This window comes from Kogia breviceps, chromosome 6 (assembly GCF_026419965.1).
Source record: "Kogia breviceps isolate mKogBre1 chromosome 6, mKogBre1 haplotype 1, whole genome shotgun sequence".
Classification (NCBI taxonomy): domain Eukaryota; kingdom Metazoa; phylum Chordata; class Mammalia; order Artiodactyla; family Physeteridae; genus Kogia; species Kogia breviceps.
In genome coordinates this window covers 88,112,133-88,126,672 of record NC_081315.1, presented here as the reverse complement: position 1 = coordinate 88,126,672, position 14,540 = coordinate 88,112,133, and positions in this window count along the sequence as shown.

Sequence of the window (14,540 nt, the reverse complement as noted above, 5' to 3'; positions counted from 1 at the left end):
GAAAAGAAAGTAGGTAGTTATTGACATTCCTTTACTATATAGAATCGTAGAGGAAGATTGCATTTCAGGAAGGGAAAAAAAAATTCAAAGAATGTAGATTAGATTATTTAAAAAGAAAAGCAAATTTTGTGTACTTAACTACTTGACTTCAAAATTTTATACAAAGCTAGAGAGATGAAGACATATTGTATTTATGTAAGAATAGACAAATCAGTGGAACAAAGTGGAAGTTCCATAAATAAACTGACACATATATGATGAAATGATTTTTCAGCAAAATGCCAGAGCAGTTCAATGGGAAAATAATTTTTGTTTTTCTAAAAATAGTGTGGAAACATGTGGATATCCATATGACAGGGAAAGACAAAATCTCGGCTTACACCTCACATCACACAAAAAAGTTATTTCAGGATCAATTATAGACCTCATCATAAAAACTAAAAATATAAATCTTGTAGAAAAAAAACTAGGAAAATATTTTCGTGGCTTTGTGGTTACACATAAATTTGTTAGAGAAACCATAGAAGGCACTAACCATGAAAAGGTTGTTGATAAATTGAACCTTATCAAAAGTTAAAACTTTGACTCATTAAAAGACATTATTGTGAAAGTATGTCAGCCATAGATTAGGAGAAAATATTCAACTATATCATCAAGGGAATGGTTTCAAGAAACAAACATACAGTAAACCCTGCTAAAATTCAGTAATAAAAAGACAGCCTAATTTAAAAGTAAAAGCCTTGAACAGATACTTTACAAACTAAGATCTATGGCCAATAAGCTCATGAAAAGATGCTCAGCATCATTGACCATTAGGGAAATTCAGATTAAAACCATTATGAGATATGACCACACAATTACTAGAGTGGCTAAAATGAAAAAAAAAATGGTGACCATATCAAGTATTGCAGAGGTTGTAGAGCAACTGGAACCCTCATACATTACTGGTGGGGGTCTAAAATGATATAACCACCTTGGAAACCATTTAGTAGTTTCTTAAAAATTTAAACTTATGTATAGCCTGTGCCTCGCAACTCAATTCCTAGAGAGAGATGAGATATATGTCCACAGAAGCCTTACACATAACTATTTATTGCAACTTTAATCATACTAATACAAAGCTAGAAACAACTAAAATGTCCATAAGCATGTGAAAGGATAGCCAAATTGTAGTATTTACATTCAGTGGAATACTATCAATACTTAGTTAGGACAGGGTACTCAGATATTTGTTAAACACTAGCATAGATGTTGCTGCAAAGGTATTTTATAGATGAGATTAACATTTAAATCAGTAGACTTTGAGTAAAGCATATTTTCCACCACAGTGTGGGTCGGTCTCATCCAATCAGTTGAAGGCCTTAAGAGAAAAAAACTTACAACTTCCAGGAAAAAGTAATTTTTCCTGCAGTCTGTCTTGGTATTTGAGCTGCAGTTCAACTTTTCCCTGTATCTCCAGCCTGCTAGCCCACAACTGCATGAGCCGATATGTTAAAATAAAGCTTTATCTTAGATCTAAGTATCTATCTATTAGGCACACAATTTTATATATAATTATTATCATTATTATATACACTCATCATGTTGGTTCTCCAGTTTCTGTTGAGTCTAATACAGATTTTGGTACCAGAAGTGGTTCCAGAGGAACAGAATCTTAAGTATGAGTTTTCTGAATTGGTTCTGGAGATTCTGGAATTGTTTCTGTGATCTGTTAGATTTAAAGACACTAAGACTATTTTCAGTAGTAAAAAGAGCACTGATAGTCCATAGTGTGACGTGGCAGTAGACATATGCAGAATATCACCATTGGATACTCCAAATACTTTATAAGAGGTAAGCATCTAGGTGACCATATATATGATACCTTTGGACATTTTTGTCAAACAAACATGTATAATGAGAATAGCTTGTTGCTCCTAACTTCACTAGGCAAAGTGGGAAAAGAAAAGGATGAGTTTAGGAATTCAAATTCCCAGCTCAAGTGCTACATATGTGACCTGAAAGCTTCTGTGTTTTCCCTGAAAGAGTCCCTTATCTCCTATAGCCAGATAGGGGAGATTGCTGAAAGCCAAACCCAGAGTCTTTTCCTGCAAGCAGCTGAATTACAATCAAATTGAATTCCCAACCTTTCAGGGTGCCTAATGTTAAAGTCAATGCATTGATTAGGAAGGAATGGGATCCTTAAAACTGAAATGGGAACACTTGAAAAGATCCTGATGAGGTTGAGGATGTCAAAGCCTTAAATTCCGATGTGTCTTCTTCGTGTATAGGATTAGACAAACCACTGCTGTCTGAGGGTATTAACTCTGCTTTGCCTGAGAAAACTTGAATGGCCTCCCCTGAGGTATTTGCCTTGCAAGACCCATCTGGTTCTCCTCAGGACCCACCCCCACTATTCTTTTCTTCTAGGCCAAAAACTAGACTCAAATCCCAGCAGGCCCCTAAGTGTATGATAAAAGAGTGTAATCCATGAGGAAGGGTGCTACACTCCAAAATAACTGCATGATTTTTCCAATGTGTTATAGACAGAAAGCCAGGGACTAGCTATAGGAATGAATATTAAGGGTATGTGATAATGGTGGAAGGAACTTAAAGTTGGATCAGGTTGAATATGAGCCCATTAAGCAGAGATTCTGGGTTTAATGTTGCAGCTTGGGGTGTTAGAAAGATCTCTAACATTTTGTTAGGCTGAATTGACTGAGACAAACACCAAAAGATGACCCACACTAAATAAATTAAAATGCCAGACCTCCATTGGTAATTGTAGAGGAAGGGATTCAATGGCTTAGCAAGATTGTAATGTTAGAATGGATTCATCATTTAAGATCCACCCTGGGAGAGTCTAGAGGACATACCTTTTACCTTGACAGTGAAAATAAATTTGTGAAGGGTGCCTCAGTGTCACAGAGCTTCAGCTCTGATTGCTCTTCTTGTATGTCACAAATTACAGCAGGAACTGCTGCCACTGAATTGAGAAGCATGGATGAAATGGAGTAATTGGATCCCAGGGTGGGAGGAGCCAGGTGGCAGCACTCAGTTGCCAGAATTAAAAGAAGTGTGATTACCATAATGGACAATAGAGTCAACACAGCAGCCTGAATAATCTGACGTGCAGAGAGCTATGGTATTGGCAAGTTGATCACAGTATTTCTAGGAGTAAAATAGATAGGAAGACTAAGTTCTTACTTGCACTATATAAGGGGAAGGGTTCTAGATCAAATGAACAAAGTTCTAACTTGAATCATAAAAAGAAAGTCACGGTCTGTCAATAAATTCCCACATTAGAGCAAGTTCCAAAATTTCTTGAATAAAGGGGGGAAGCCAAGTGCCCCTGAAGAACTCTGCTACACTGCCAAAAATTTATACCATTATTCTTTCTCCCATCCTTCACCAAAGGGACCTATGACCTTTTACCAGGGAAACTGTGCATTGGAGAAAAGGAAATCAGAAATTTCAGAGATTACTGGACATTGGTTCTGACTGGCACTAATTCCAGGAGACCAAAAACATCTCTGTGGCCCACCAGTCAAAGTATGCCCTTATGGAGGTCAGGTAATGGAGTTTTAGCTCAAGACCATTCCACAGTGCTGCTGGTAGGTTCCTGATCCTGTCTTGCAGTTCTCCCCAGTTCTGGAATGCATCATTGGCAGAGACATAAATAGCAACTGGCAGAATTCCCCGCATTGGTTCCCTGAGCTGTGGATTGAGGACAATTATGGTGGGAAAGCCCAAATGGAAACCATTGGAATTGCTTCAACATATAAAAAATAGTAAGCCAAAAGCAATACCAAATTCCTGGAAGGATTGCAGAAATCAGTGCCACCATCAAAGACTCAAAGAATGCAGGGATGGTTACTGCATCCCCATTCAACTCACCTGTTTGGCCATGAAGAAGACAGATGGATCTGAGAGCATGGCAGTGGATTATTGTAAGCTTAACCAGGTGGTGATTCTAAATGCAACTGCTATAACAGATGTGATTTAATTGCTTGAGCAAATTAACACATCCCCTGGTACTTGGTACGTAGCTATTGATCTACCACATGCCTTTTTTTCCATTTGTCTGTAAGGCTCATCAGAAGCATTTTGTTTTCAGATAGTAAGGCTGGCAATACACCTTCACTGTCCTACCTCAAGAGTGTATGAATTCTCCTGCTCTATGTCATAATTTATATCACAGGGATCTTGACTGCCTTTCCCTTCCACAAGATAGCATGCTTGTCCATTATATTGACAATATTTATGCTGATTGGACCTACTGAGCAAGAAGTAGCAAGTACTCTAGACTTATCATTAAAATATTTGTATGTCAGAGGAAGGGAAATAAATCTGAAAAAAAGATTCAGGGGCCTTATACCTCAATGCAAATCTGGGAATTCCCTGGAAGTCCAGTGGTTAGGACTAGGCACTTTCACTGCCTTCGCCCTGGGTTCAATCCCTGGTCAGGGAACTAAGATCCCACAAGCCAAAGAAAAAGAAAATTTGAGGAGCCCAGTGATGTGGGGCATGTTTAGATATCCCTTCTAAGGTGAAGCATGAGTTATTGCATCTGGCCTCTACTACAGCCAAGAGGGAAGCACAACACTTAGTGAGCCTCTTTGGATTTTGGAGGCTACATGTTCCTTATCTGGGTGTGCTACTCTGATCTTTTTACTGAGTGATCCAAAAATCTGCCAGTTTTGAGTGGAGCTAAGAACTAAGGCTCTGCAACAGGTTCAGATGGTTGTGCAAGCTTCTCTGTCACTTAGATCACAAGATCCACTAAATCCAGTGGTGCCTGAAGTGACAGTGGCAGATAGGGAAGCAGTTAGGAGCCTTTGGCGGGCCCCTATGAGTAAATAGTAGCACAGGCCCTTAGGATTTTGGAGCAAAGCTCTGCCATCCTCTGCAGATAACTACTATCTTTTTGAGAAACAGCTCTTGACCTTTTACTGGGCCTTAGTAAAGACTGAAGCCTTATCCACGGGCACCAAATTACTTTCCAACCTGAGCTCCTATCAAGAATTGGGTGTTATCTGACACACCAAGTCATAAAGTAGGCATACACAGCAGCACCCCATCACGGAATGGAAGGGGTATGTATGAGATCAAGCTCAAGCAGGTGCTAAAGGCACAAGTAATTTACATTAAGAAGTGGCTCAAATGCCAATGATCCTCACTCCTGCTACACTATGTTCTCTCTCCTAATCTGCACCTGTGGCTTCATAGGGTGTCCCCTACAGTTGATGGAAAAGTATAGAAAAGTCATGCCTGGTTTACAGATTTTTCTATGTGAAATATAGGCACCACCAAGAAATGGACAGCTGTAGCACTATAGCACCTTTCTGGAATATTCCTAAAAGACAGTTGAAAGGAAATCCTCTCAATGGGCAGAACTTTAAGGACTACTCCTGGTTGTTCATTTTGCTTGAAAGTAGAAATGGCCAGGCAGACATTTATATACTGATTTATGGGATATGGACAATGATTTGACTTGGAAGAATCATATTTGGGAAATTGATAACAAGGAGATCTGGGGAAGAGGTATATGGGTAGAGCTCTCTGAATGGGCAAAGGATGTGAATATTTGTGTCCCATGTGAATGCTCACTAAATCATGACTCCAGAAAAAAATGATTTTGATAATTGAGTGGATAGGATGATCTGTTTTTTGGATGTCAGTCTCTTTCTGGAGGTACTCTTGTCATTGCCCAATAAGCTCATGAACAAAGTGGTTAGTTGGAAGGGATGGGAGTTATACATGGGCTCAGCAACATGGGACTTCCACCTGCCAAGGCCAGCCTGGCTACAGCCACTGTTGAGTACCGATCTGCTAGTAAAGACTGACACTGAGTCTCTGGTATGGCACTATGAACAAGGGTTATCAACCAGCTGCCAGGTGGCAGGTTGCTTACATAGAATGACTTCCATCATAGAAGGGACAGCATTTTGTTCTTGCTAAAATAGACACTTACTCTGGACATGTATTTTCTTCTTCTGCCTACAAAACTGCTGTCTGTTGACTTATAGAATGCTTTATCCTCTGTCATGGTATTCTATGCAACATTGTTTCTGATCAAGGAACTCACTTCACAATGAATAGTATCATAGTAGGTCCAAACTCATGGAATTCACTGGTCTTAGCATGTTCCCTACGATTCTGAAGAAACTGGATTTAATGTAATGGTGTCATAAATTTCAAAGAATCAGTTACACCACCAAGTAGGTGGCAATATCAGGGCAGGGCAATGTCTTCCTGAAGGCCGTATACACTCTAAATCAGTATAGCCACAATGCATGCGTCCAGAAACCAAGGGGTGGAAATTGGAGTGGCAGTACTCACTCTCAACCCCTAGTAACTCACCCATAAAATAAATCACTTCCTGTTCCTGTAGTCTTATGATTTACTGAACTAGAGGTCTTAGTTCCAAAGTGAAGGAGGCCTCTATCAGGAGGCACAATGATTCCATTAAACTGGAAGTTCAAATTGCCACCTAGCCACTTTGGGCTTCTCATGCCTCTGAATCAACAGACAGAAAAGAGTATTACTGTACTGGTTGAAGTAATTAATTCTGCCTCCCAAGAGGTAATTGGATTGCTACTACACAATGAGAATAAGGAAGAGGTTGTCAAGAATACAGAGATCCCTTAGAGTACCTCTTTACCTTACCTTGCCCTGTGATTAAAGTCAGTGGATAACTATTACAACAACCCAATTCAGGCAGGACTACTAATGGCCCAGGCCCTTTAGGAATGTAGGTTTGGGTAAAGAGCCATGATCAGTTGAAGATGAAGAGATTACAGAATGGGTAGTGGAAAAAGTTATAAATAACAGCTACAGTCATGTAACAAGTTACAGAAGTGATGACTATAATAGTTATGAGTGTTTTTTCCTTATTTTATTATGAAAATTTCTTATGTGTATACACACATACATATACATATATAGATATATCTTTGCTTTCTTCTTATTCCACTATCATATAAAATAGAATATATTAACTTTACATCACAGTATTTAAGTATCATTAATTTTATAACATAGTATTTAAATTATTACAGGATATTAAGAATAAAAGTAATGAACTAAGGACTTTGCATCCTCTTCTGGGGAAAAGGTAGCGCATTTTCACAGTTTGCAGTATAGTTGTATCATGCTCGGTGGAAGCATAAACTTGTTTTTGTCTTTATTTGGAGATTAGGTGTGGTTAATGTAATGTGCACAGGTTCCAAGCTAATAAAGAGTGGACTTGTGTTGGTTACTTTTATGTTCCAACTTTGCTAGACCATGGTATTCAGATATTTGACCAAACATGTTTGGATATTGCTGTGAAAGTATTTTTTGGATGAGATTGACATTGAAATGAGTAAACTGAGTAAAGCAGATTAACTTCCATAAGGTGGGTGGGCCTTATCCAGTCAGTTGAAGGGCTTAAGAGAAAGATCAACCTCTCCTGAAGAGGAGGGAGTTCTGCCAGCAAACTCCTTGAGGACTCAAGCTGTAGTATCAAGAATGTCTGAGTCAGTCCAACAAGTACAGCATCCTGACTATTGGAGTTGCTGGATGAAGACAAGGATAAATGGAGGGATAAGGTAAAGAGAAAATTATAAATATTAATTATTGCCTTGGGACTTATTTCAGAAAGGAGAAATGTAGGTGCTAGTTAAATGTGTTATTTCATTTGTTATGTGCATATTTATATTTGTTAATCAATTTTCCCTTTTCTTCTTCTCTCTTTCTTCTGTAACTGTATTCAGAGGATGAATCTTGTTATTAAATATATAATTTAGTCCTTATTTACAGTGTCACAGGATTGTAACTGAATTTAGGGAGGAATGAACATTAGCCAGAGAAAGATACAGTGACTATTGAAACATTACCTCTTACCTTCAGGTGAAAGGGCAAGTGGATTTCATTTTTATGAAGTAAAATAGTGTTTCGTTAGACAAGGATATATTGGGTTGGCCAAAAAGTTCGTTTGGGTTTTTCCATAACGTCTTATGGGAAAGCCCGAATGAACTTTTTGGCCAACCCAGCAGTTTTGTCATTGTTGTCTTCCATATGGTGACTATGTACATGGATGTTGAGTGCTCAAAATAGTGAAAATAATGTGTATTTTATGGATTAGCTTACTCCATATCTATTCTTCTTCAACATTGTCTTTCAGTCAAACAATATTTCTCAGGTTTCCTTTTCACTAGGGTAGGGTTCTAGATATGGTCTAGGTTAGGCCAAGCAGTAGCCCCAACATACAACCTGGAAAGAAGACATGAGCAACATGGAACACTGGATGTCAGTGGGAGATGCATATTTCTTCTAGGCATACTGCTAGAACTATTTGGTTCTTTTAGTTCACTTCCAGTGGAGGGTCACTGTTTGGTCTATAGCATCATAAATGGCAAGTGAAACAGCATGGCAGTAGTGGTTTTCTGATAGATAGTCTTGTAGTATGGAAGAATATTGTTGGCTGCAATGGATTTTTCAAAGACTACTTAAACTAATACATCTGTTTCTGCTAAAACCATCTAGAAAGGTGAGGATATCTGTAACTCAGAAACTTAAGCAACACAGAGTGAATCAATTTTCTATATTATATGTTTTCTATATTATAATAACTGAGAATCTTTCTTTAAGAAGCATACTAATCGGAAATGCAAACCAAAACCACAATGAGATATCACCTCACCCCTGTGAGGATGGCTATTATCAAAAAGATAAAAGATAACAACTGTTGGTGAGGATGTAGAGAAAAGCATACCCTTGTGCACAGTTGGTAGAAATGTAAGTTGATGCAGCCACAATGGAAAACAGTATGGATGGTGCTCAGAAAATTAAAAAGAGTACTACCGTATAGTCCACAAATCCCACTTCTATGTATTTATCTGAAGGAAACAAAATCAGTATCTAGAAGAGATCTCTGCACATCGAATGTTCATTACAGCATTATTCACAATAGCCGAGGTATGGAAACAACCTAAGTGTCCTTCAATGGATGGATGGATGAAGAAGATGCAGTTTGTATGTATGTGTATATGTATACATACATACAATTAAATATTATTCATCCTTGATAAAGAATGAAATCCTGACATGTGTGACATCATAGATGAACCTGGAGGGCGTGATGCTTAGTGAAGTAAACCAGATAAAGACGATACTATGTGGTCTCCCAAAACGAAAACAAAAACTGATTTCATAGGTACAGAGAATATAATGGTAATTTTTATGGAGCTTATGGGGAGAGGAAATGGGGAGATGTAAGTCAATCAGTATAAACTTACAGTTATAAGATGAATAAGTTCTAATGATCTAATGTATAGCAAGGTGACTATAGTTAATAATATGGCATTGTATTCTTAACATTCACTGAGAGTGGAGCTTAAACATTCTCACCAAAGGAAAAAAAAAAGAAAGAAAAAAGTTAGCTATGTGAAGCAATAGATGTGTTAATTATTTTTATCTTAGTAATCATTTCACAATATATATCATAATGTACACTTAAATATATACAATTATATTGGTCAATTATTCCGTAGTAAAGCTGGAGGGGGGAAGAAACATCAAAGGGCAAAGCATGTTTTAAGACTATTGTAGTCCATGTACACGTTCCTTTTATTTTGTTGACTTTTAAATTTAGTCATCTTCATAAACCTTTTAAGCTAACTTTCTCATGTCTTAAATTCACCTGGCAGCCAATTTCCAAAAAGCAATCACATAGCAGCATTTCATTTTTACCAATGGATGAATACCACAGAGAAATCACAGGAGCAATTTCTTTCATTTTTCCAAACAAGTATAGCTGTTCTTACTAGAACCACTTGAGTTAAAGGTCACTTGCTATTTCGGTTAGAATGCCTCTTTTCAGAGGTATATTTCTCAGCCATTTAAATTTACTTTAAATATGCAATTGATATCTCTGGGTACAATTATTTTATTGGAAAATTACATAAGTATATTTATTTTCATGGCATGTACAAAAAATAGAATCTGTTTTAAAGGGTTAACACTCAGTATCTATCATTCCATGAGAATTTGTGGTTTTTTTAATTTGCAAATTATATATTTTAATAAAAATGGGTCAATAATATCTACTGATTTTAATGAAATTCTTAGAATATAGGTATCATTTCAGATCAAACTCTTCTAATGCAAAAGGATTTATAGGTTGGTATAAATGTGGGTTAGGAGTAGAATAATCTCTCCTCTTAATGGATATGAGTATGGTGATTCTTCACGTCTCAGAACATGTATCAACCACAACTCACTGACTCAGGAGCAGGACAGAATCTGATGTTTCATATTGTGGTTAAATGTTTCTAGTTGTTTGGTCACTTGAGACTAACTCCATTTTTCTATGCACTACATGTATGTAAGATTATTTGTCTCAGCTATTGTGTGGCCAGGTAATAATGCAGGGATTTTTCATTAGAATATATTAGTTTTGAGTATTAGGGAAAACATGTTGTGGTTTTAAAACATGATGATTTTTGATGCTATGGTAGATGGTATTTTTTTTTCATTTTATTCCTAATGTCTTTGTTGCTAGTATATAGAAATACATAACTACATGCATATATACACACGTGAAGCATACTTATATATTTATAAATATACATACATTAAATTGATTATATATTTCCATATATCCAGGATTCTCACTGTTTAGAATTGTTACTTCTAATATTTATTTTTCTGTATAGATTTTGTTAGATTTACCATGCTGTCATTAAGTCTTCAAATAATGATTTTTTTCATGTACTTTTCTAGGACTTCAAATGAAATGTCAAATGTGATTCCAGACTTCAGGGGAAAGCTTAAAATATTTTACTTTTTTTGCTCTAGTAAGTTTTCTGTTAGCATTTCTGTCTGATTGAGAAACATCTCTTATCTTCCAAATTTAATACGAATTTTAATCATGATGGTGTTTAATTTTGTCAGGTACTTTTTTGAACTTTTAGAGAGGGTCACGTGATTATCTTTTTTACAATATGGTGACATCTTGTATAGATTAATTATATATTGTCACATGTAAGCACTTGTAGTGCTGGAATAAACTCCACTTTTTCATATTGATGAATATTATTTGCTAATATTTTATTCCATTTCATGACTGCATTGTGTCTTTAATTTTCTTTCCTGTAATGTTCTTATCATTTTTAGGTTACAGGGTTTTAATGCTTTATAACATGTATTTTGAAGCATTCTCTTTTGTGTTTTTCTTTGAAAGAGAATGTCGTATATTGATGTTATTATTTCTATGTATTTGGGGAGAAAATTAACCAGCCCATATGGGCCTAGGGTTTTATTTTTGAAATGAGGTTTAATAACAGATTAAACTATTTAAATAGATATTAGATATTTCAGATTATCTATTACTCTCATTTTAAAGTTGATTATTTTATAAAAACATTTAATCAAAATTTTCAAATTTATTGCTGTAAAATTATTTCTATTTTTTTAAATAATATTTAATGTCTTCTTGGTCTATAGTAATTCCCCTTATTTAATTGTCAGTATTAAGTTTGTTCTCTCTCTCTTTCATCAGTCTAGTAGCTAGGACTTTACAAATTGGCTTAATAGTTTAAAAAAATCAACTTTTGTCTTTGTTGATTTTCTCAGTTCTATATTTGCTTTCTATTTTATGCTTCTTTTTATCTGTTTTAATTTCTTCTGGTTTTTACTTTGCTCTTTGTTTTCTTGATTTAAGGTTTATTTATCTTCCAGAAATCTCTGGAAGCAAATAATAAAATTTATATAATATGGAATTTAGGTTTCATGTTCAACTTCTTTTGTTCTTATGAACATTGTAAATTGCCTTAGAGAAGAAATTTTTTAAATGTGTACAAAGTGTGCCTAATAAAATGCTGGAGTAGATAATTTCTAGATGTGACAATACTGTAACTTCCACAGAGGAATAAGTACAGAAGAGATAATATACTGGAATAAAATTGGTGGTAGGATCTCTTCAATAAGCTCCACTTAATTGACACACGCCAGCATGCTTACCTCAGCAAACATTGACTCTCCACCATGCTCTACTAACAACAATTGAACTAAAGGCTTATTGAACGTTGTTTGTACTTCTTCCCAAATATGGTTACACAAGTGGGATTTTGCATTTTAATTACATATTTTAATAAAATATTTGATGGGCAGTTGGAATGAGAGTCTGTAAGTGAAGAGAATGTTTCATTAAATACCAAATGAAAGTAAATAAATATTGGGGTAAATCCAAGATAGTTAAGTTGCTAATAAGAATGGTATCAGGGGCTTCCCTGATTGGCGCAGTGGTTGCGAGTCCACCTGCCGATGCAGGGGACACGGGTTCGTGCCCCGGTCTGGGAAGATCCCACATGGCACAGAGAGGCTAGGCCGGTGAGCCATGGCCGGTGAGCCTGCGCGTCCAGAGCCTGTGCTCCGCAACGGGAGAGGCCACAACAGTGAGAGGCCCGTGTACCACTAAAAAATAAATAAATAAATAAAAGGAATGGTGTCAAATTAAATGTGGGCCAACACTATGAAATAAAACCCAGAAATTAAGTAATACAATTTAGATTATTCTGTCAGTGTGTTGTTAAATGTCTTTAAGATCTAACTCTCGAAAGAAAACTAAAACTAGAAATGATAAAAGATTCATCATGGTTATGATACCACAGGACAATCAGTAAGACAGATTCAGTGGAAAGACAACAACAAATAAAAAAACCCTTAGACTTACTGAAGTGTTTGGCAAATAGAGAACAATGAACATCTACTAAAGATAATATTAGCTTATTTGTGGCTTTAATCAACATGTCATGGACTGTTGACTCTATGAACAGGAACAAGTGTGTCTGTTTTGGAGTAGGCTACTTTCCCAATTACAGATATTTCTATGGAAAGTATATCAGTAGGACATCCAGTGTCAGACCAACGAGAATGAAAACATGTTTCAGTGGTTACATATTACTAGTGTTGAAAAGCAGAATTTGTGCATCCAGCTGTTGCAACATGTCTCTTTAAAAATTTCTTTAACAAACAATAAATGCTGGAGAGGGTGTGGAGAAAAGGGAACCCTCTTACACTGTTGATGGGAATGTAAATTGATACAGCCACTATAGAGAACAGTATGGAGGTTCCTTAAAAAACTAAAAATAGAACTACCATAAGACCCAGAAATCTCAGCCCTGGACATATACCCAGAGAAAACCATAATTCAAAAAGATACATGCACCCCAATGTTCATTGCAGCAATATTTACAGTAGCCAGGACATGGAAGCAACCTAAATGTCCATCAACAGAAGAATGGATAAAGAAGATGTGGTACATATATATAATGGAATATCACTCAGCTATAAAAAGGAAGAAAATTGTGCAATTTGCCAAGATGTGGATGGACTTAGAGACTGTCACACAGAGTGAAGTAAGAAAGAGAAAAACAAATATCGTATAATACTGCTTATATGTGGAATCTAGAAGAATGATTCAGATGAATTTATTTGCAAAGCAGAAATAGAGACTTAGACCTAGAGAATGGATGTATGGATTCCATGGGGGGAAGGGGGGGTGGGATGAATTGGGAGATTGGGATTGACATATACGCACTATTGATACTATGTACGAAATAGATAACTAATGAGAACCTACTGTACAGCACAGGGAACTCAGTGCTCTGTGGTGACCTAAATGGGAAGGAAATCCAAAAAAGAGGGGTTATGTGTATACATATAGCTGATTCACTTTGCTGTACAGCAGAAACAAACACAACGTTGTAAAGCAACTATACTCCAATGGAAATTAATTAAAAGCTTTCTTAATCATCTTAACAATAAATAGGATATCATGAGCACATAATACACCCTATGAGCTAATTTTTGTTATGTTACATCCTTTGTAGAAGTCCTACCAACTTTTTTTTTTTTTAGGTGCAGAGATTTCCCATATACTTTCCCCACCCCCCACCACCTCTCTCAGCATCAGCATCCTGTGCCAGCATATGGTACACTTACTACAAGCAATGGCCCTGCACTGATACATCATTATTACCCAAAGTCCACAGTTTACCGTAGGCTTCCCGCTTGGTGTGGTACCTTCTGTGGTTTTTGTCAGTTGGATAAAGACATGTATTCACCTTTGTAGCAGCATACAAATTGGTTTCACTACCCTGAAAATCCATGTTTTGTCTATTCATCCCTCCACCTCTAAGCCTGGCAACCACTCATCTTTTGTCTCCATAGTTTTACCTTTTCCAGAATGTCAAATAGATGGAGTCATACAGGATTTAGATTTTCAGATTGACTTCTTTCACTTTTTGATATGTATTTGTGATTCCTTCATGTCTATTCATGTTGTGATAGCACATCAAGTTGTTTGTTTGTTTGTTTTGTTTTTTGCGGTACGCGGGCCTCTCACTGTTGTGGCCTCTCCCGTTGCAGAGCACAGGCTCTGGACGCGCAGGCTCAGCGGCCATGGCTCACAGGCCTAGCCGCTCCGCGGCATGTGGGATCTTCCCACACCGGGGCACGAATCCGTGTGCCCTGTATTGGCAGGCAGACTCTCAACCACTGCGCCACCAGGGAAG